This window comes from Salmo salar, chromosome ssa09 (assembly GCF_905237065.1).
Source record: "Salmo salar chromosome ssa09, Ssal_v3.1, whole genome shotgun sequence".
Lineage (NCBI taxonomy): Eukaryota > Metazoa > Chordata > Actinopteri > Salmoniformes > Salmonidae > Salmo > Salmo salar.
In genome coordinates this window covers 13,926,399-13,937,948 of record NC_059450.1, presented here as the reverse complement: position 1 = coordinate 13,937,948, position 11,550 = coordinate 13,926,399, and the positions used below count along the sequence as shown (strand labels likewise).

Below are 11,550 nucleotides of genomic sequence, written 5' to 3'. Positions count from 1 at the left end.
TTCCATTTAGCTTAGACTTATGGGATGAACGTACCATTCTACAAAGGTAACCAGAGCCAACCAGCAAGACCCAGTGTCAATTAACTTTTAGTTTAAATATACCTTACAGGTTTACCCTGAACATCTTTGTAGGCTAGTTTACAAATGACTGGTCACAGGTCAATGTAGCTAGGGTAAAGTAACCTCGCTTTAAAGCAGACAAGTCGACTGTCAGGAAACTGACACGTTTTGGCCACAAGGAATGTAAGACTTATCATGTCCTAGTTGACATGGCATAAATGCTACAACTGGCCCAAGGCAAACATTCCTATTCCCCATTCTAAAATAAGGATTTAAATTGTGGCACATCAAACCTAGTCTACCTGAGTAAATCCCTGGTCTTAGCTATGTGATCAATAAAGGGGCTGGAGACAGTGGAACAGAGCAAATTACTTGGCAGGTCTAGCATTATAATTTACAGACAGGAGAAGTCAAAATTATGTCAAAGTATTTTTATTATATAAGAAAAGTGTCACAAGTAAGCTATATTTCAAAGCTTTAATTGAGCCTGACCATAAAAACACATTTAAGCATATCACATGATTTATACAATTAAATCTCACATATGCCAACTCAAACCATCCCATATTCTAGAAATAAATGTCACAAGTGTACATCAAGCCTCTGACAAAGTAGTCACTGCAGTTGCAGAAATACCGCTGTTCGTGCATGTGCCACAGATTCATTTATACCTTATTTTCGAAGTGCCTCAAAACAACATTTCTTTAGATATGTTAAATTCTTAAGAAATCACTAAACTACCCCCTGGTGTCTACACTGGAACAGCGGGAACAAACGGTTCAAAGTGCAGAGTTCCGTACATCCTCATCATGGACTGATCTTATCATGAACTGCCTCCATGGAGAGGACCGTACCGTTCGGCCTATGGGCATGGGGCCAGTGTGCGAGGTGTGTAGGCCTGCTGGTTTGAAGCGGCCGGAAGGTGTGAGGGTAAATAACAATTCCCATCAGTGAAGTAGAAAAGGGTTATCGTCCGGCACGCAACTCGACCGAATCTCTCCGGTTAGGAGCGCACATGACTGCCTTTCTGAAGTGCATTTAAAAAAACGTGCTCTTTGTAAAACAGTTTGCCCCATCGAGGTCGCTGGCGTTACAGTCTTGCCGGTGTCTGTTCAGTGCTCAACAGCCCTCTAGAAGCGCCCCTGTAGAGAGCCCCCCACCAGGATGGGTATGATGAGCGCGACCGAGCTGGACTGCAAGGACGCACTGGCTCCTTTGGGAATGGTGTTGTTCTTGGCGACATCGGGCATCTTGGTCATGTTAGAACTCGCGCCGCCAGCTTTGGTCGTAGCATTCATGGCAGGGGACTGTGTGCTAGCCTTTTGCGCGTGGACCTAAAATAGGAGAGCAGAGGGGCTTGTCACATGTGAAAAACACGTCAACCTGAAACATTAGGGACAATTACCAATAAGACTTCACTTTCGTCCTACTAAATTAAAGAGGGAAAACGGTCAGCTACGCACACGGAGAAAGCTTAGGCAGTAAAAATACAAGAGCCCTATGGCAATATGTTCCAACAACATGCACCTTAGAAAATGTAAGACATGTAAGTGTCATCACCTTATAGACAATGTTTTACATAGCCTATAGGGTAACGGGCAACATCCTGCATTTGAATTGCAGTCAAGGATAAGAAATAAAGACACAGTCGCGCTAAAATTACATTAGCCAGCCTATGCATGTTGTAGTAACTTTAGGCTACTGAATCCTTTATCTGAAGAGGCGTCGCCGTTCCACATTGCGTGGCACGCTAGATTTTTCCAATATTGCGTCAATCATACTGAATGAAAACATCTGAGGTTAATTACACGCGCCATCATTCGCTTGTCATTGTCGAAAAATCAGACATTTTAAATTTATGTTAACAAATTTGTCTGATTAATAAGCCACAATGAAAGTTACACCTGTCCTGTTGAAATGCATTTGCTCTCCAGAATAATGGGTAGTCTAATTAAAATCCGGGTTAATCTGAAACAAACATGGTAAAAAGTACATCATATTTGAAAGAAAATGTCTTACCTGTGATGAAAAATGCATTGCAAGGAGAAGGAATCCAATGTAAGCCATCACAAGTTTAGTCATCGTGAAATCGGTTTCTTCCCAGCCACAATTACGCGTAATATCGCTATGCTGCCTCCGGCTTTTCTCAAGATGAATGACTGGAGGACAAACCCAGGGGATTTTATACCACCACCGAGCGTGACGTTAGGCAACGCTGCGCATCCCCCAAACCACCTGTACAGCCTTCCAATCAAATGTAAACCTACAGTTTATCAGAAACTTCCCATAAACTACACCTCTGAGACCTCTTCTTATACATCTTAGGGTGTGACTGTCAGCAATACAAATAGCCTTTGTGTTTATAATCATTGTCTTTTAATATGAAATCACTGGTTTACAATTTGAAGAGTTTGAGACAATTATTCTCTCTACCTTCCTCAGAGAAGGTTGATTCCATGAGCATGATGGGGACATTTTTCAAACAATAATAATTATACAGGTAGTCTAGTTTATGTTGTTCAAAATATATTTATGGGGATATTTTGCCTGGTAAATGAAAAAATGTTTTACACAAACAGCTCTTATAGCGGTCTCTTGCGGTAAATAAAAGCTTTTTACCACAACGCAATTCGGTTCATATGTCCCTTCCCGTCAGTAGTAGTCGGCCTATTGGTCTCACATGGAAGCTATAATTCACTTGCGGTAACTAAAGTCAAGTGAATACTCGAAAAGTACATTTCCTAAAGAAAATGTGTGTGCTTGCTAGCTTGACTTGAAGTAATATGGTTGATAGAAAAGGATAGCTGGATTAGGTGAAAGTTGGTTGGGTGTCTCTAGCTTGAACGGTTCTAGAGTTAGGCCTATAATATTACTGTTGGTGGCTTATTTATGCTAATTAATGACAATTTAAATAGTTATAATTTATTAAGTTTTTAACATGTTTTAGTTGTTTTAATGTTTGTAGCTGAAATGGTGAAAGAGCAGTAGCAGTAGCATTTAAAATGTCTATCACTGTGTTGAAACAAAGATATCTTCTTTTGAATCTGACAATTAATATGTGAAGGACCTCGGCGTTACTTTAGACCCTGATCTCTCTTTTGAAGAACATATCAAGACTGTTTCAAGGACAGCTTTTTTCCATCTATGTAACATTGCAAAAATCAGAAACTTTCTGTCCAAAAATGACGCAGACAAATTAATCCATGCCTTTGTTACTTCTAGGTTGGACTACTGCAATGCTCTACTTTCCGGCTACCCGGATAAAGCACTAAATAAACTTCAGTTAGTGCTAAATACGGCTGCTAGAATCCTAACTAGAACCCAAAAATGTGATCATATTACTCCAGTGCTAGCCTCCCTACACTGGCTTCCTGTTAAGGCAAGGGCTGATTTCAAGGTTTTACTGCTAACCTACAAAGCATTACATGGGCTTGCTCCTACCTATCTTCCCGATTTGGTCCTGTCGTACATACCTACACGTACGCTACGGTCACAAGATGCGGGCCTCCTAATTGTTCCTAGAATTTCTAAGCAAACAGCTAGAAGCAGGGCTTTCTCCTATAGAGCTCCATTTTTATGGAATAGTCTGCCTACCCATGTGAGAGGCGCAGACTCAGTCTCAAACTTTAAGTCTTTACTGAAGACACATCTCTTAAGTAGGTCCTTTGATTAAGTGTAGTCTGGCCAGGGGTGTGAAGGTAAACAGAAAGGCTGGAGCAACGAACCGCCCTTGCTGTCTCTGCCTGGCCGGTTTCCCCTCTTTCCACTGGGATTCTCTGCCTCTACCCCTATTACGGGGCTGAGTCACTGGCTTACTGGTGTTCTTCCATGCCGTCCCTGGGTGGGGTGCGTCACTTGAGTGGGTTGAGTCACTGACGTGGTCTTCCTGTCTGGGTTGGCGCCCCCCCTTGGACTGTGCCGTGGCGGAGATCTTTGTGGGCTATACTCAGCCTTGTCCCAGGATGGTATGTTGGTGGTTGGAGATATCCCTCCAGTGGTGTGGAGGCTGTGCTTTGGCAAAGTGGGTGGGGTTATATCCTACCTGTTTGGCCCTGTCCGGGGTTTCTTCGGATGGGGCCACAGTGTCTCCTGACCCCTCCTGTCTCAGCCTCCAGTATTTATGCTGCAGTAGTTTATGTGTCGGGGGGCTAGGGTCAGTCTGTCACATCTGAAGTATTTCTCTTGTCTTTTCCGGTGTCCTGTGTGAATTTAAATATGCTGTCTCTAATTCTCTCTTTCTCTTTCTTTCTTTCTCTCTCTCGGAGGACCTGAGCCCTAGGACCATGCCTCAGGACTACCTGGCTTGATGACTCCTTGCTGTCCCCAGTTCACCTGGCCGTGCTGCTGCTCCAGTTCCAACTGTTCTGCCTGCAGCTATGGAACCCTGACCTGTTCACCGGGCGTGCTACCTGTCCCAGACCTGCTGTCCCAGACCTGCTGGAACCCTGACCTATTCACCGGATGTGCTACCTGTCCCAGACCTGCTGTTTTCAACTCTCTACAGACAGCAGGAGCGGTAGAGATATTCTCAAAGATGGGCTATGAAAAGCCAACTGACACTTACTCTTGTGTTACTGACTTGTTGCACCCTCAACAACTACTATGATTATTATTATTTGACCATGCTGATCATTTATGAACATTTGAACATCTTGGCCATGTGCTGTTATAATCTCCACCCGGCACAGCCAGAAGAGGACTGGCCACCCCTCATAGCCTGGTTCCTCTCTAGGTTTCTTCCTAGGTTTTGGCCTTTCTAGGGAGTTTTCCTAGCCACCGTGCTTCTACACCTGCATTGCTTGCTGTTTGGGGTTTTAGGCTGGGTTTCTGTACAGCACTTTGACATATCAGCTGATGTAAGAAGGGCTATATGAATAAATTTGATTTGATTTGATTTGTGGTTGGCATTGGGAGATTCTCAATTGGTCTAAAGCCCATCCTACATAGCTGCAGGAAGTAGGGGTGCTGGGGCTGCGGTGGTGATGGAGTTCTTTGAAATCAAATCAAATTTTATTCATCACATGCTTCGTAAACCACCTTCCGGAGACACCTGAAACCCCACCTCTTTAAGGAATACCTAGGATAGGATAAAGTAATCCTTCTAACCCCCCCCCTTAAAAGATTTAGATGCACTATTGTAAAGTGGTTGTTCCACTGGATATCATAAGGTGAATGCACCATTTTGTAAGTCGCTCTGGATAAGAGCGTCTGCTAAATGACTTAAATGTAAATGTAAATGTAAACAACAGGTGTAAACTAACAGTAAAATGCTTACTTACGGGCCATTCCCAACAATGCAAAGAGAAAGAAAAGAGAAATATTGGAAAAGTAGTAACTTTATTGTAAAGGTGATTTTTTTTATTTTCGGTCAGCACGCCCGACTCAAAATATCTTGACATGTTTGCGCAGTGGGGAACCTATTCGCCTTCAGGTTGTGCCAGGTTTGTGATTCTGAAAGGACAGCCACCGTAATACCAGAGCTCTCATGTAGGGGAGTGCACTTTCTGTAGAACACAAAGGGCCAGTGGTGTAGGGGAGGGTATACGTAGGTATAAACCGTATACCCATTTTGTTTTCAGTCGGCATTGCGTATACTCACTCCTTAGTCCCTACTGATGCGTATCAAAGTAGTGTAGTGGAGGTATACGACTTGTAGTACAATAGAGAAATCATGCACAAAGTTGCCAACATAAATCGCAAAGCACGTGAAGTATATTCACATGTGCACCACACACAAAGCCTAGTTTCAGCGAAATATCATCTGCAGGCAGCCAGAGTGTGCAGCTCTCAACTGGTTTTGGCATGGAGCAGCTCACAGATTAATGACATTGGTAGCCGGTAGGGTAGGAAAGACGTTTCAACTTATGATATCTAAGACAACAATGGTATGCAAACCAGGTATTGAAAAAGTTTAGACCGAAGTGTTGGTTAGAAGGCTATTTGTGATGCGCAATTGTCATCATGGGCTGTTTGCATCAGGGTGTAGATATGGATGGGCCTGGGTGGACCAAGGCTCATCGACTTGGAAGCCAGGCCCTGACTGGCACACCCAATCAGACTGATGTGGTTTAAGCATTGTTGTGGACTTAGCCCATCTAACTTTGTGATTTTGAGAGTGAAAATCAGAGAAATCTATAGGAAAACTCACAACGTGAGATCAAAAGACAGATACTGGTGGACAAGGAGGCATACAAGCAAAGGGTGGAGAGGACCCTCTCCTCAGGTAACTCAAGTGTGGCGCACTGCATTAGCATCGAATAGCCCCTGCGATATGCAACTTTTCAGAGAAGTTAGGAACCAATATACAGTCAGTTAGGAATGCAAAGGCTAGCTTTTTCAAACAGAAATTTGCATCATGTAGCACTAATTCCAAAAAGTTTTGGGATACTGTAAAGACCATGGAGAATAAGAGCACCTCCTCCCAGTGAGCAGGAAGTGCTCTTATTCTCCATGGTCTTTACAGTGCCCACTGCACTGAGGCTAGGTAACACTGTCACCACCGATAAATCTACAATAATCGAGAATTTCAATAAGCATTTTTGACTATCAGCTCTGCACCCCCCGCAGACAATGTGGACCCTCTCTTTCTAAAATTATCCGCCGCAATTGTTGCAACCCCTATTACTAGCCTGTTCAACCTCTTTCGTATCGTCTGAGATCCCTAAAGACTGGGAAAGCTGCCTCAGTCATCCCCTCTTCAAAGGGGGAGACACTCTAGGCCCAAACTGTTACAGACCTATATCCATCCTGCCCTGCCTTTCTAAGGTCTTCGTTAGCCAAGTTAACAAACAGATCACCGACCATTTCGAATCCCACCGTACCTTCTCCGCTACGCAATCTGGTTTCCGAGCTGGTCATGGGTGCACCTCAGCCACGCTCAAGGTCCTAAACGATATCATAACCGCCATCGATAAAAGACAGTACTGTGCAGCAGTCTTCATCGACTTGGCCAAGGCTTTCGACTCTGTCAATCACCACATTCATATCGGCAGACTCAACAGCCTTGGTTTCTCAAATGACTGCTAGTAAAACTAAATGCATGCTCTTCAACTGATCGCTGCCCGCACCCGCCCGCCCGACGAGCATCACTACTCTGGAGGGTTCTGACTTAGAATATGGGGACAACTACAAATACCTAGGTGTCTGGTTAGACTGTAAACTCTCCTTCTACAGTCACATTAAGCATCTCCAATCCAAAATTAAATCTAGAATCGGCTTCCTATTTCAAAACAAAGCCTCCTTCACTCATGCTGCCAAACATACCCTCGTAAAACTGACTATCCTACCGATCCTTGACTTTGGCGATATCTTTTACAAAATAGCCTCCAACACTCTACTCAGCAAATTGGTTGTAGTCTACCACAGTGCCATCCGTTTTGTCACCAAAGCCCCATATACTACTCACCACTGCGACCTGTTTGCTCTCGTTGGCTGTCCCTTGCTACATATTCGTCGCCAAACTCATTGGCAGCCCATCTGTAAATAGCCCACCCAACTAACTCATTCCCATGTTATTTTTTTCCTCTTTTGCACCCCAGTATCTCTACTTGCACATCATCATCTGCACATCTATCACTCCAGTGTTAATGCTAAATTGTAATTATTTTGCCACTATGGCCTATTTATTGCCTTACCTCCCTATTCTTACTACATTTGCACACAGTGTATATAGATTTTTCTATTGTGTTATTGACTGTACGTCTGTTTATCCCATGTGTAACTGTGTTGTTCTTGTCGCTCTGCTTTGCTTTATCTTGGCCAGGTCGCTGTTGTAAATGAGAAATTGTTCTCAACTGGCCTACCCGATTAAATAAAGTTGAAATAAAAAAATACAAATAAAAGGGTGGCCTGGCAAGGGATTAAATCCATGGCTGGTGCCCCCCACATAGGCAGGGGAAAACCAGTGCTGACCATGGGAGAGATGAGAGCCAGAACATGGCTAAAGAATTGAATGTTTTCTTCTCAAGATTTGAATCAGACAACTTTGTGTCAGAGGTAAAACAAATGGAAGCATCATTACAAATGTTTGAAAGGTTCGTTGTTCAACAGGCTGATGTTTTGGCATTTTTCAGGGGATGTAATGCACACAGGCCAAAACAAAATAAGTGGACATGTGTTAAAGCACTGTGCTGAACAATTGTCTGGTGTTTTTACAGACATTTTCCAATCCTCACTCGGCAAGCAACACATCAAATCAAATTGTATTGGTTTCATACACATGGTTAGCAGATGTTAATGCGAGTGTAGCGAAATACTTGTGCTTCTACTTCCGACAAGACAGTAATATCTAACAAGTAATCTAACAAATTCACAACAACTACCTTATAAACAAAAATGTAAGGGATGAATAAGAATATGTACATATAAATATATGGATAAGTGATGACTGTGCGGCAAAGGCAAGATGCAGTAGATGGTATAGAACAGTATATACATATGAAATGAGTAATGTAGGATATGTAAACATTATTAAAGTGGCGTTATTTAAGGTGACTAGTGATACCTTTTAATTAAGTCCATTTATTAAAGTGGCCAGAGATTTGAGTCTGTATGTTGACAGCAGCCTCTCTATGTTAGTGATGGCTGTTTAACAGTCTAATGGCCTTGAGATAGAAGCCTTTTTTCAGTCTCTCGGTCCCAGCTTTGATGCACCTGTACAGACTTCGCCTTCTGGATGATAGCGGGGTGAACAGGCAGTGTCTTGGGTGATTGTTGTCCTTGATGATCTTTTTGGCCTTCCTGTGACATCGGGTGCTGTAGGTGTCCTGGAGGGCAGGTAGTTTGCCCCCGGTGATGCATCGTGCAGACCGCACTACCCCCTTGCGGTTGAGGGCGGTGCAGTTGCCGTACCAGGCGGTGATACAGCCCGACAAGATGCTCTCGGTTGTGCATCTGTAAAAGTTTGAGTGTTTTAGGTGACAGGCCAAATTTTTTCAGCCTCCTCAAATCAAATCAAATTTTATTTGTCACATATACATGGTTAGCAGATGTTAATGCGAGTGTAGCGAAATGCTTGTGCTTCTAGTTCCGACCATGCAGTAATATCTAACAAGTAATCTAACCTAACAATTTCACAACAACTACCTTATACACACACAAGTGTAAAGGAATGAATAAGAATATGTACATAGAAATATATGAATGAGCGATGGCCGAAAGGCATAGGGAAGATGCAGTAGATGGTATAGAGTACAGTATATACATATGAGATGAGTAATGTAGGGTATGTAAATATTATATAAAGTGGGCGGAGCAGTTGCCGTACCAGGCGGTGATACAGCCCGACAGGATGCTCTTGATTGTGCATCTGTAAATGTTTGCGAGCGTTTTTGGTGACAAGCCGAATTTCTTCAGCCTCCTGAGGTTGAAGCGGCGTTGCTGCGTCTTCTTCACCACGCTGTCTGTGTGGATGGACCATTTCAGTTTGTCCGTGATGTGTACGCCTAGGAACTTAAAACTTTCCACCTTCTCCACTACTGTCCCGTCGATGTGGATAGGGGGCTGATCCCTCTGCTGTTTCCTGAAGTCCACGATCATCTCCTTTGTTTTGTTGACATTGAGTGTGAGGTTATTTTCCTGACACCACACTCCGAGGGCCCTCACCTCCTCCCTGTAGGCTGTCTCGTCGGAGTACAGGAGAGGGCTGAGAACGCACCCTTGTGGGGCCCCAGTGTTGAGGATCAGCGGGGTGGAGATGTTGTTACCTACCCTCACCATCTGGGGGCAAACCGTCAGGAAGTCCAGGACCCAGTTGCACAGGGCGGGGTCGAGACCCAGGGTCTCGAGCTTAATGATGAGTTTGGAGGGTACTATAGTGTTAACTTCTCTAGGGCCAGTGGGACGATTTCGTCCCACCTACGTAACAGTCAGTGGAATCCCGTGGCGCGTTATTCAAATACCTTAGAAATGCTATTACTTCAATTTCTCAAACATATGACTATTTTACACCATTTTAAAGACAAGACTCTCGTTAATCTAACCACACTGTCCGATTTCAAAAAGGCTTTACAACGAAAGCAAAACATTAGATTATGTCAGCAGAGTACCCAGCCAGAAATAATCAGACACACGCATACCCCCCGCAAACTTCCGGTGAATTTACTAAATTACTCACGATAAACGTTCACAAAAAACATAATTATTTAAAGAATTATAGATACAGAACTCCTCTATGCACTCGCTATGTCCGATTTTAAAATAGCTTTTCGGTGAAAGCACATTTTGCAATATTCTAAGTAGATAGCCCGGCATCACAGGGCTAGCTATTTAGACACCCAGCAAGTTTAGCCCTCACCAAAGTCAGATTTATTATAAGAAAAATGTTATTACCTTTGCTGTTCTTCGTCAGAATGCACTCCCAGGACTTCTACTTCAATAACAAATGTTGGTTTGGTTCAAAATAATCCATAGTTATATCCAAATAGCGGCGTTTTGTTCGTGCGTTCAAGACACTATCCGAAAGGGTAAAGAAGGGTGACGCGCCCGACGCGTTTCGTGACAAAAAAATTCTAAATATTCCATTACCGTACTTCGAAGCATGTCAATCGCTGTTTAAAATCAATTTTTATGCAATTTTTCGCGTAAAAAAGCGATAATATTCCGACCGGGAAATCGTGTTTTAGTACAAAGAGAGAGAAAATAAAAACATGGTGTCGCCCCGTGCACGCGCCTCAGTCTGATGGTCCTCTGATAGACCACTTACCAAAGGCGCTAATGTGTTTCAGCCAGGGGCTGGAATTACATCATTCAGCTTTTTCCTGGGTTCTGAGAGCCTATGGGAGCCGGAGGAAGTGTCACGTTACAGCAAAGATCCCAAGTTTTCAATAAACAGAGCCAAGAAGACCAAGGAATGGTCAGAGAGGGCACTTCCTGTACAGAATCTTCTCAGGTTTTTGCCTGCCATATGAGTTCTGTTATACTCAGACACCATTCAAACAGTTTTAGAAACTTTAGGGTGTTTTCTATCCAAAGCCAATAATTATATGCATATTCTAGTTTCTGGGCAGTAGTAATAACCAGATTAAATCGGGTACGTTTTTTATCCGGCCGTGTAAATACTGCCCCCTAGCCCTAACAGGTTAAATACTGAGCTGTAGTTGATGAACAGCATTCTTACATAGGTATTCCACTTGTCCAGATGGGTTAGGGCAGTGTGCAGTGTGATTGCGTCGTCTGTGGACCTATTGGGGCGGTAAACAAATTGGAGTGGGTCTAGAGTGTCAGGTAGGGTAGAGGTGATATGGTCTTTGACTAGTCTCTCAAAGCACTTCATGATGACGGAAGTGAGTGCTACGGGGCGATAGTCATTTAGTTCAGTTACCTTATCTTTCTTGGGAACAGGAACAATCGTGGCCCTCTTGAAGCATGTGGAAACAGCAGACTGGGATAAGAATTGATTGAATATGTCCGTAAACACACCAGCCAGCTGATCTGCACATGCTCTGAGGACGCGGCTGGGGATGCCGTCTGGGCCGGCAGCCTTGCGAGGGT

At 43.6% G+C, this 11,550-nt stretch overlaps 1 long non-coding RNA gene across 1 annotated transcript; it reads right to left on the bottom strand.

The window, feature by feature from the left end:
• Positions 1–484: 484 nt before the first annotated feature.
• LOC123724116 (uncharacterized) lies at positions 485–2,225 on the bottom strand. Its single transcript, XR_006756810.1, has 2 exons — positions 2,080–2,225; positions 485–1,394 (listed from the first exon to the last, which is right to left on the bottom strand). It is a non-coding gene; the product is annotated as an uncharacterized lncRNA (long non-coding RNA).
• Between the last annotated feature and the right edge of the window lie 9,325 nt (positions 2,226–11,550).